The following is a 12,019-nucleotide window of genomic DNA, read 5'->3' as shown; positions in this document are numbered from 1 at the left end:
GTCCATTTCAGGCGTCAAATGCTGACCAATGAGATTTTTTCTATCATGATATTCTTTGGGTTCGAATGTTTTATGATAAAAATGGATTTCATTAGCATCTACGTGCTAATTAAATTAAAATTATCAAATTATTGTTTTTCTTCAAAATTGTGTTCTCACAAACATATAGCCAAAAAACAATGAAGATTTTTCATGCACTTTGTGAAATGAACCCTATTTAATATATTAGTAAGCTTACAAGCAGCTACTTAGCATGCATACAGTGTTTTCGTAACACCGCTGTGCACATGTTTGTTACTTTGATATGAATAAGCGAATATGCCGTGAAAAAATTTTCAAGAAAAAACATGCTTGCCATTCGTAAAAATGTCTTAATATTTAATGCTTGGATACGCCATAAAATACTTTTAAAAAACTCAAAATAACACCATAATTTTTTTTTTTTCAATTAAAACTTGTGTAGAAAAGGAATTTCAAAATCAGACATGTGATCTGAATTTTATATTTTCTCCCCTCATGCCACCTCAAAAAAAAAAAAGATAATCTGTCAAATAATAAAAATCTTATTAAAATTTGGAACAACGTTCGTATCAGCAAGATTTATCATCGTGATATGTCATATGGTATGTGGTGTCAATGACTTCAATCGAAAAATGCCAAACAAATTATTGGAAATAACGAGAAAACTTATTCAATTAGATTTGCCGGCATGGCATAAACAGCAAAATGTTAAATCAATGTTCAAAATGTCATTTGCTGCATTGTTAACCACCGTACAGAAAGAAAATCAAACTTTTCCATCCAAAACGAAATAATGACTTTTGTTTTCGCTAATTGTTCTTGCGTTCAGTTGGTTTCAGCAGTTTAAAAGCATTTGGTAATTGCAACTAGATAGAAGATTTATTTACTTTTTTCTACATCATTTTGTACAGCGAAAATTTCACTTTAAACGAAAATGGGTTGTCTTGTCAATACAAGATTGATCGGGCTAGATGACAGTTGTGAATGACTGTATTTGGAAATCCTTGGAATTTTTAATTAATGATTTGGTAGCAATTGATTGTTACTTAATTTTAAGCATAGCAAATAAACATTAAATATATGTAATGGTGCTACCATTTATATTACCATAAAAGTGCCAATAAATGCACGCATGCAGCATTAAAAAAAATCATATTCCGGTCATTTAAAAGGTCACTAGAATGATTGAAATCACATTGATCGCCAAACGTTAAATTTATATTTGAAAAAAAAAAGGAAAAAAAACTGAAACGTCACCGGTCAAGAAGCAATATAATGTATGGGTAACGTAATACTCAAATCGATCAACAATTATTTGCACAAAATTCCATCATTGAAGGTCACAACTGTTGATTCACTCATTTTCCGCACTGAATTACGTGGCACTTTTTATTTCATTATGATTTTGTTGATTGTTTTTTCTCAATGTTTCGAATACAGCTGATTGCTATTCTTTGCATCGTTTCAGCATTTCTCTTCCTGTATTGATTCCGTCAATTGGCCCAGACACCATTTTGATGGCGCACTCACGCTTCCATGAGTACGATTGGTTTCGTATAGCCGCGTTAAGTAGGCAAATGATCTCGTAATCGAATATATACTGACTAATTGGCTACAGTAAATTGCCTCAAAACAAATTGCTTATGTGATCAAAACAAAAATGACGCTTCGGACACGGATATAATGAATAAGCAATAATATGTATAATTTACTAGATTCAATGTTTGTCATTGAATAAATTGACGGATTTTTTGTGATTATTACTGTGAATTAGCCCAGTTTCAAACTTAATCAAAGCCAAACTTTTGCATCTATTTCATTTATAAATTATTATTGGTGTTATATGATTTAGTCCATTAAATTGGTCTTTTCTTTCGAAAAATTGTACGTAACTGATGAATATCCGAGATTCCCCCTTATCAGTTACGAACAATTGGTGGAAAAAAAAAACATACAAGTTTTCCAAATTTTGAAAAAAGTGTCAAAATTCGGTGCTTTTGTTATTTATTGCTTTTTAATGAGATGAAATGTTATTTATTGCTTTCTGGTACATGGTCTAATACAGTATTTTAGTAAAATCATTGACAAAAACAAATGAAATCGAAAGTACAATGAGACGAAATTGGCTCAATTTTGAAATTATTTACCAATTTAAAGCGATTTGAATTGATTACCTTCAATTCAACTGCCAATATTACTCAGCAATCATATATTGTGTAATCTGCATAGAGTTGATTGTAGTATATAGAGCTATTAAATGTAATTTTGATCAGTGGGAGATCGGGTGAGCAAATTTTTTTAATGACTATTTTATCTGCACTCAAAGTACGTTTGCCATCAGCCAAAGCAATCATTCGTCATTTGATGGAGTTTCCATGAACGCAACGCATCTCATACGCAGCCGGAGTGAACAATTTTGATTTATGTTTTATTGAGAGCGAAAGAGAGATAGAGAGAGAGAGAAATGATCCAAATTCACTTTGTTCCGCTAATAATGTGAATGTCTTTTGCCAAACATTACTTTCACTTATGATGCGATCACTGAGCTGACGGCAATAAAAGCATACTTAGAGTTAACTACGCAGATTTATTGTGAAATTTTCTAATTAAATTTAAAATGTGAACACAGTTTGTCGTGTGCTTTATTTATATGTACCACTTTTTCTTCGGGCATACACACTGCTACGATCATCGATAAAGACTAAATAGCATTGATATGTATTGTGTTGGGTAGTACTATTGAATTGTATTTGCGCTCTTCTCAGGGCGCTCAAATTAATCTTCATGTTCAGTTTCGAATTTCTTTTTCCAAACGCTAAAATTCATTCAATTGTAGAATGAATTGTGTCATACATATGTATAAAATATTTGGGAACGATGAGTATGATGATTGGATGATCCATTTGTTACACACAAAACAATCATTATTTTAAAAAAAAGTTTTTTTTGTTAAAATATTAAAATTTTATATATCAAAATACTTTAGAAAAAAAATAATAGAATTGTTTATACAAGACTACAATATAACATAAACCAAAGAAATCTGAGGAATACAGAACTAATTAGAGTAAGAATGTTTGCACATAATCAGCCATTTTACGTAGCATGTAGGAATTTCAATTTAATACGAGAACAATTTTTTGAATCGGCATCAAGAGAAATTTTTAGGAATAGTATTGTTCATTTGGACAATTTGATATTTGATAATCGGTGAACAGATAATTTAAAAAAAATGTATTGAGTCGAAAGAGATTACACAATGAACACAATCGATGTCTGCTGCTCCGAAGTCGAAAAGACTGGTAGCTGGATATTCGATCGGGTGGTGTCTCATTGTAAACGATATTGTACAAATTTTGTGATAAATTCAGTCTGTGATCAGACGGTGAATAAATAAAATAGAAAAAAATGTCTTGAATATGAAAAATCCTGACTTTTCCAAGTACAATGACGATTTAAGAGGAATTTTTCTCATTGTCAGTAATCCATATCAAGAGGTCTATACCCATAAGTAGAAATGAATAATAAAAATGCTTTCAATTTCTCAAGAATTTCCAAACATTCTATAAAATCGTATTTTAAATTACTTTCAACTTTCAATTCAATGTATTTTAGTATTTTAATCAGTCAGCTGTTGATCATCACTATTTTAAACAGAATATCGATTGAATGAAAGATTATTTTTACTGTTATCTTCTTGTATGAATGTAATCAAGGCAACAGTATTGCGCAATGCGCAATGCATTGAAATTTTTGTTGTGTACCTTATGAGCGATTGCATTCGCTGACCGGATTCTTTTTTATTCAACAACGTAAACAATGAGGTATCTCGTTCAAGAATATACATATATATAAATAAAGGTATTTCGAATCCATCGAATACATTGAATAATACATTATGAAAAATGCATGGTATCTTCTGTGCGAACATTGACCATCGTCAACATAACGGACTTTTTGAATAAATTTCAATTGTGCGCTTCTATATGCGATGCGAATTCCATTGTTGTTTCAAGTTTCAAATATATCTACAACAAAAAAAAGACGAAGAAAAAATGAAACCATACCCGTATAAATGTACGCGCTCTGAGCTCATTCGAATCACCTGATTGGGTTTGGCCATCATCAAAAACGTATGCCAAAAAGAAAATATGGTTCTTGTGTGAATTTTGACGATTTTTGAGTTGTTCACGTGTCATGCGATAACGAGGGGAAAAAAACTTAAACGAACACCTTATACACAATTAGTTTTGTCGCATTCCCCATGCAGCGATGGTGGTGTGTGTCAGTCGGCTTGAATATTCTCGATGGTTGAACAAATACTTAAAATATATAAGGTATGCGAGATTGTGGGTAATAAGCCCTTCTTGCCAATCCAATAACAAGCAAATGCTAACAATCATTTGTAACGAATGGAATACACGAGAATTTTACAAGCTCAACGATGCCACAGCCAAGCACAACAAAATAGTAATTTTCTGCCGTTGAAAATAGTTTTCAAGAACAAAACAACAGCAGACACAGAGAGTGTTATGTTTGTTTTGTTTTTGGTGCACCGCAACAGCTGCTTAGTGGCCATTAAATTCGTATTCATATGCTGGTAAAAAGGCATAAAAAATTGTTCAAATCGGCATACAATCCACAGCAAATGCAATTCGTAAACAATTGATTGAAGATTTGCGGTTGATTTTTTTTTTCGCTCAAAATGTTTCAATTGCTTTGTTCGATTGGGCGTTCATTTATTCATTTCAATGTACATCTTGAAAAAAAATTCTCATTTTCATATTGAAAACTGTATAATTTGCGTTTAACACAAAATTCCATGGGTCCAATAGGTTCAATAGTGAGTGAAATAATCCATTCTGTTTGTGCTGCTCCGGAAAAAAATATGATGGCGAACAAAAACCATTCATTTATCGTGCATGAAATACACTCTGAAAAATTGATCAAATCATTTGAATCGGAAATGAAAGTCAAAATGATACACTTAATTTCAAGGCTGTACACTTTCACAAAATCATCCTACACTTAATTTTAAATTTTCAGTATAGGTACCCCTCGCCCCTCATATAAGGCTGGTATGGCCAAATCACTTAATTTCATAGTAATATCGTATGTGAAGGCAAAATTGTTACCTACACTTAATGTACACTTTTTTAAGACCATAATACATTACATAAAATTTTAGATTTAGAAAATAGCTACCCCGGGCAAAATTATGAGGACCCCAAAAAAAAGAAGTCGATTTTTTGAAAAAAAAATTCAGGTACACTTCGAAACAAAATGTTGTACACGTAAAAAATGTTGTACATTTCCTCTACACTTAATTGAAGCAATAAATTTTGAAAAAAAATTATGTAGCAAAATTATGACTACACAGCCAAAATGATCTATTTTATCATATTAATAGTATTAATAAGCGCAGCGATAATTCAATGCGACATTTTTGATAAAAAATGTTTTGTGCAGTTTTTTCACAGTGGCTAAATGATATTTATTTATTTTTGTTGTTGATATCGATGTAAACGCTTTTCTAAATTGACGCAGAATATAGCAAGCCAGACTAAGAAGTGATTTACATGATTTATTGATTTTCCAATATTTGTTTATCTTTACTAGTAAACATGTCAAAATGTTTGATGGCTTTCGGCTTGTTATTCGGTAGTATCATAGTGTATATACGATATCAAACTAATGTAGCAGACTTTTTTTATCCAGAACATAGTTCAATATGATACCGAGTAGTATGATAAAAAAAAGAAAATGAATCCGATATTTTATATCGAAGATAAATAACAGCGTATTTATCTACAGCCAAAGCAAAGAAAAAAAACCTAGGTACAAAGCAAAGAGTAAAAGTTTTATTTTCATCTGAGGCAATGTTTTTACATAAAAATAAAGATAAGTGCGCAATTTATGACAAATTCTCGTGTGCGGCAATTATCACAGCGAAATATTTTCATCGAAAATCTCAAGCTGTGCGCTCACAAATCGAATTATTTGAAGAAAAAACATGGTGTGTTCCGGATTCCATTTTTCATATTATTTAATCAATCACAGATGAAAACATAGTCAATCGTGGGTGTTCATCACAAAAAAATATATATCTTCAAATTGCATGAAAATATTTAGCACATTCCAATCGAAAACACTTACATCTCGGTCTTTTCAATTAAGCTAATAAATGTGCAAAAGAATGCATTTTATGTCTCTATGCATTTGTATATGATAGCCTGAGAGTACACTTTTTTTTCAAACTGTGTATATTGTATACCGCCGCTAAGAATAGAATGTTCAAGAGTCAGATCAAAAGACAGCAAGAAGCGCATCAAGTGCGAGAAAAGAATAAGGGAAATGAGAATGTAAAAGAAGAAGAAAAACACAATATTCTGCAATATTTCCGCAAACAATAGAGTAAAATCGAAGCAAAAAAAAATTGATGATAAGAAAAATATCTTCTTTTACACTAGCTCTATTTTATTTGAATCGACGTTTGCTGCTCAATAAATTTCATTTATCTTCTCATTGAGAAGTTCTCAACACCTAAGTTGGTTTTGATCTCGGCCTGTCATATAACGTTGATTGCAATACCATCGCCGTGCTTGATCGAGTGGCCTGTAAGTGTTTGATCTAAAAGTCCCATTGAGCATATCAATGGCCAAATAACAAGCGAGAGCATGTAAAAGATATATTCTATTTTGGTCGATTTCGAAGAATGAAAAAAAAACTGGTTTAGCATTTCAGCTGTTTCTTGGCCGAACACCGCAAGCATAAGCGAAACGAAAACGGGTTAGTCAATAATCTTTATGAACCAGAATAATAAAATGGAGCGAGAAAAAAAGCGTTGCACAATCTATTCTAGAAAAATAAAACCAAGCTATTTTTTTTGCTGTCGTGGTGTTTATAGTCGTCTCGACACCAAGATCACTTCAATTTTCATACCTATTGTTATTGCTTTTCAGTTCAATATGTTTTGCATTCAATTCATTTGTCTCATATTTTTTAGTGCTATTCCAACGCCGGTATGCATATCATTTTTCTTTTTTCATTATGCAATTATTTATTCGCATTTTTTTTTGCTTTAAATTTATTCGCATTTTCGCCAGCAATGAGTCGAAACAACAAATATTAGATTAGTAATAGTATTCTTGTGTGTAAAACATTAAAAGATTGGCCATCACCATGAAAATTCAGTTCCAAGAAATATGGTGCCAGAACTGACGCTACTGCAACCAATCTTATCTTGCATCAACTATTTTATATTATTTATTTTAAATGAAAATATTCAAACGCAAAAAAAAAAAAACAACCAGAAAACCACTTTACGTCGTATATAAAGCAATAAAAGTGTTCGTAAACAATTTTTGTTGGCATTAATGCTCGGCTCAAACCGTTTTTATTGAACTATCGTTTCTCATAAATCATACCAAATATGAATGAGCTAGAATATAGTAAAAATTCGACTTGAAATAAAAATCTTTAAATGTGGAAGTTCCAGTGTTCCATTTTTATCATTTTCCATTTCTAGTCGGGTTTTTATTCTAAGCCAATCATATATGCAATATTTTTTAAATCGGACCCCTGGTCAGAAACTAACATTTTGTCGTAATCTCCTGAAACGAATGAAGAAATGACTGGACTGTAAATGGCTTGTTCCAACACCATCTACAATAATATCCGAAAACCAAATTGATGTGAAATGATCTTCAGTCAGTTCCGAATAACTTGAGTATTCGAAATATTGTTTTTAATTAGCGGCAATGTTAAATTTTGAAAATAATGGATTTCTTGTTTCATTCATTATTATTACAAGTTTACTTTAAAAAGAAAGATAACTAAAATAAGTAGATGCGTGATCTTTCCGAAGGAGTTAAGAAAGTTTTGAAATACTCATTTGAATAGTGCTTGAAGTGTGATACCGATTTTGAAAATTAAAAAAAATCTATAAATAATATTAATTGAAGTGGTTGGTTGATCCTTTTTTGCCATTTTAGCTCTTATGTATTGATGAGTTATGCTGCTTGTGTATATATTTATAACCCAATATATCGATGGTAAATTAGCAAGCACAGTTGTGCACGAAAAAATAAACTATCACTAAGAGGGCACGCTTTTTTACGGTTTTAATGTTATTATTCACAGACACATTTACAGTAGCCATTTACAATGCATGTGGCAGAAACATAGTCGGCCGATCATTAGAAAATAAATGTTGTCTCTTTTTTTGTTGGTCGTTGCAAAACACAAACTGCTTTATTCAACTGCATCAAATAGTCTATGCCTTTTACTTGACTTGTCTCCGTATATTGGCTTAAGTATCAAATTAAATTTTATTAAAAATGACTCTGTGTGGGATTTTACGTTTAGCATTGCCTTGTATACTCATAAATTATGCGCAGCGCATGCACAAGCACATTTGCAACACGCATTTCCAAAGTGTCGACAATGTTCTGGATAAAATACAACACACATAATACAGAAACTTTTGATTACCACCGCAAACTTATTCTTTTGCTTTTTGTTGAACATTAGAGTAGATTAAAAAGCCTATAGTTCCTAAATTATTCGACTAACTCAAATAATAATTCATTCAGTTATATATTCGCAGCGATTTTCTCTGAAATTCAAAACTACCACGCAATATACTTTCTGGAAAAAAATACATTAAATTTTCGAAAAGAATCATAACGTTCTTATCGTAAATACAAATTGAATACTGTTGTACTGATTATTTCTCATGTTTTTTTCTCTCTCTTGAGATTTCGAAAGTAGTAACTTCAAACTTATGGTGGGCGTATAGCCATAGATTCTGGAGTTGACGATTTAAGGGGGGGGTAATTTGAGAAAATCTGAAGGGGGGTAATTTTGAAAGTCCATTCTATCCAGTGTAAATTTGCTTTCGGAAAAAAAGTTGAGACCGAAAAAAAATTTGAAATTTTTATTATGACATATTCCAGTAATCACTAATATTATTACATTATTTTATTAAAATTAAAGATACAAGTTTTTTTTCATTTCCACTTCATTAATATGTAATTAATTTGATGATTTCACAAAAATGATGGTTTCGGCAAGAATTTTTTTGCCTTATCCTCGACTTCTGTCAAAGATACAGCTTTGTTTCGGCGACCTTTCGGGTCATCCGTTCGATAATGCTTTTGTTTTATAAATTCATTTGCGTACTTGCTTGCAGCGAACTTTTCTATTTCATTCACACTATTTATTCTAATGCGCATTATATCTTTTTTTCGTCTATTTGAAGTTGTTACACACTTCGACTCGAGGTGAGTTCGCAATGAATTTAAATTCTTTGGAGTAATCATATCAATCGCCGATAATAATTTGATTCGAAAATGCAGATGTGCAAAAACTGAGACATAAACAATATAGTTGATCGAACTTAATCAATTAAATAATCAAACAGTTGACCGGACTTAATTGTTTTGTCTACGGCGAATAAATAAATTTTGTTTAGTCGGACATTCGAATATGAAAATTGAATTTTTGAAAAACCTCAGCAAATCGGAATAATTTTTGCTCGAAAATAAAAATGGGAGTGGGTACTTTCAAAATCACAGAGGGGGTAAATTCGTTGCTCAGGGGGGGGTATTTTGTACCCTGGACCCCCTGGTCAGAATCTATGCGTATAGCGTATTCATTCGATTATTAAATGGAAACATTCACACTATTTTGGAATTAAAACCGTTTTTTGTGCGATTTAAAATCATAATACATCAAACACATTTATTCATTCATCAATCAAGCAAGAAAAGAAAAACCGACAAAGGTACACTTATTGCAAAATCTATCAAGGTCGCGTTGCCCACAATTTTGGAGTAGCTTGTCTTATTGTTGAATGGTCTATTTGATTACCGCATACGATATGAAGGCAAATGAAAAGCCAGTGTTAATATTGCACCACTTATAAAATTAAATGTTTGCAAGCATTGTCAATATTTGGTTTGTGTAGTTCTTTATAATTAACGCTGCTATTGATCAGATCGAACCGCAAATATTTACACCGTTTTAACAGTAATCAGTTGGCGCGTTTTTGGCCAATAATTGATATGGCAATTTGCCTTCTAATCTGCATGCGATCTACAGTCGTTTCGCCATGTAGAAATGTGTTGTAAGCGCTTTATTTTCAATTTAAATGCAGAACATTTCAAATTACAGAGAAACGAATTGCACTTAATTACTAACTAAAATACTAAACGAAATACTGTTTCAAAAAGAAAAAATCATCGGCAAAAACATGAAATTAAGATTCTTCATAGGATTTATAAAGCATATGTTTTCTACGTCCAATTCAAGTCGGTCATAATACAAAGCAATTTCTATTGACGTTGGCAAAACTAAAAAAATAAAAATAAACAGCATTCCTTTTGAAAAAAAAAAAAAAAAATTCGCTTCTTTGTATCTTTTGCTGACTGAGTAGGAATAGAGGACCAACAAAGAACTAAGAAATATATATACCGATTCGATGCAAACGGCCACGAAATCAACATCTACATTCAGCAGCAATACAATATGTTTTCGTTGCGAAGAAAAACCATATTTTATCTCGACCAAATGGAAAACTAAATGAACACTAACATTTATCACACCATGAATCGCGCATTCAACGTGTATCACCGGCATTATTATTACGACTGTAACGAATACTCAGCGATCTCGAAAGGAAGAAGAAATTACCGCTCAACATTGATTCACTCGAAAAACGTATGAAAACAACAGCTGAATTAAAATGGAAAACAAATTGCATAAGTGCGCTAAAAAATAAATAAATAAATAAAAAAAAAATGCAAAATACATTGCCGCCGTATTACACTCTGTTTACAATTTATTTCAACAAGAAAATGTAAAAACGAACGAAAGATCACAGTAATAAGACCATTTTATGGAAGTGATGCGGCATACGTATTTATTATAGTATAATTTATCTAAACGTGAAATTGCGCCCATATAACAGCTAAACAAACGAAAATAAGCACAGATATAATAAAGCCTTAATAAAAAAATATATATATCGCCACAATCCGCTGGAGGAATTCATAAAATTAGTGCGAAATCGCTTGAAATATGATTGGAATTAAGAATCATGAAGGAATTGTTAATTCTTAGCTGACCAAACTCTACTTCGATTTGACTTTTTAATTTTTTGTTTCGCCATCGAACACAGTTTTTCAGTCGTACTTTGATAATTCGATTTTTTTAAAATTTCAGTCTCATCAATTTTTATATAAATTATTCAATTCTTTTATTTCTCGTAGTGTGCAAAATCACAACTGAATCGTTAGCTACAATAATAATTATTGTATTTCTAAAAATATTAAATAAAATAAAAACGGATCTCAATGTTGCAATGCTTGTGTACCACTAAAAATCATATGAACGTGAAACATTGATTTAAAAAAAACTCACCACTAGATTTTGAATTCGCCGAATTTAGTAGATCTTTATCGTAATTCGTTTCTGATAACGCTCTGATTATATAATCAAGATGCAGGCAAAGATCTTGTGAATCAATGGTGTTCTTCTAACTGTATCACCTTGAACAAAAAGAATAGAGTGTTAAAGAGACTAGAAAAGAGTGTGAGTTGAAAACGAGCGTCTATTTCAATTTTTCAACGCTTCTTCTTTCTTTATCAAGGTCTCCCTCCTTTAAATAAGCACAAGAAAAAACATTTCATTGGTAGTTTGTGCATTCCCTTGAGTATAAATAATATTGAAAGAAGTACACCTGCACTTTCTTATCAACCTTTTTCGATGAAATTAATTTCAAGACTTGTTTTCGAAATTTTAGTTATACATCAAAATTATTGCATTTCCGTCAAAAACTATATATAATCGTTTAATAAAAATGTTGTTAGTATTTAACGACATTTTATTTAACATTTGAAATACTATTGCCACTACTGAATCATTTATTTCGTTATAGTTTGAATGCAGTTCGCCTATTATATTCAATCATTAAAGAAAGTAAAATAATATTAGG

General features: G+C 31.3%; 1 protein-coding gene across 2 annotated transcripts in view; it reads right to left on the bottom strand.

The window, feature by feature from the left end:
- Positions 1-12,019, bottom strand: part of LOC116340321 — a 77,156-nt gene that overhangs the window by 27,102 nt on the left and 38,035 nt on the right. The window contains exon 3 of one of the 2 annotated variants that reach the window (XM_031766780.1): positions 11,446-11,573. The exons of the other annotated variant lie outside the window; for it this stretch is intronic. The gene's annotated coding sequence lies outside the window, so the exon portion shown is untranslated. The remainder of the gene's footprint in view (positions 1-11,445; positions 11,574-12,019) is intronic. 2 annotated transcript variants of the gene reach the window in all.

Source organism: Contarinia nasturtii, unplaced genomic scaffold (assembly GCF_009176525.2).
Source record: "Contarinia nasturtii isolate CC-2019 unplaced genomic scaffold, AAFC_CNas_1.1 Cnas_scaffold_129, whole genome shotgun sequence".
Classification (NCBI taxonomy): domain Eukaryota; kingdom Metazoa; phylum Arthropoda; class Insecta; order Diptera; family Cecidomyiidae; genus Contarinia; species Contarinia nasturtii.
The sequence above is the reverse complement of the archived record's forward strand: the minus strand, read 5'-3'. Positions and strand labels throughout refer to the sequence as shown.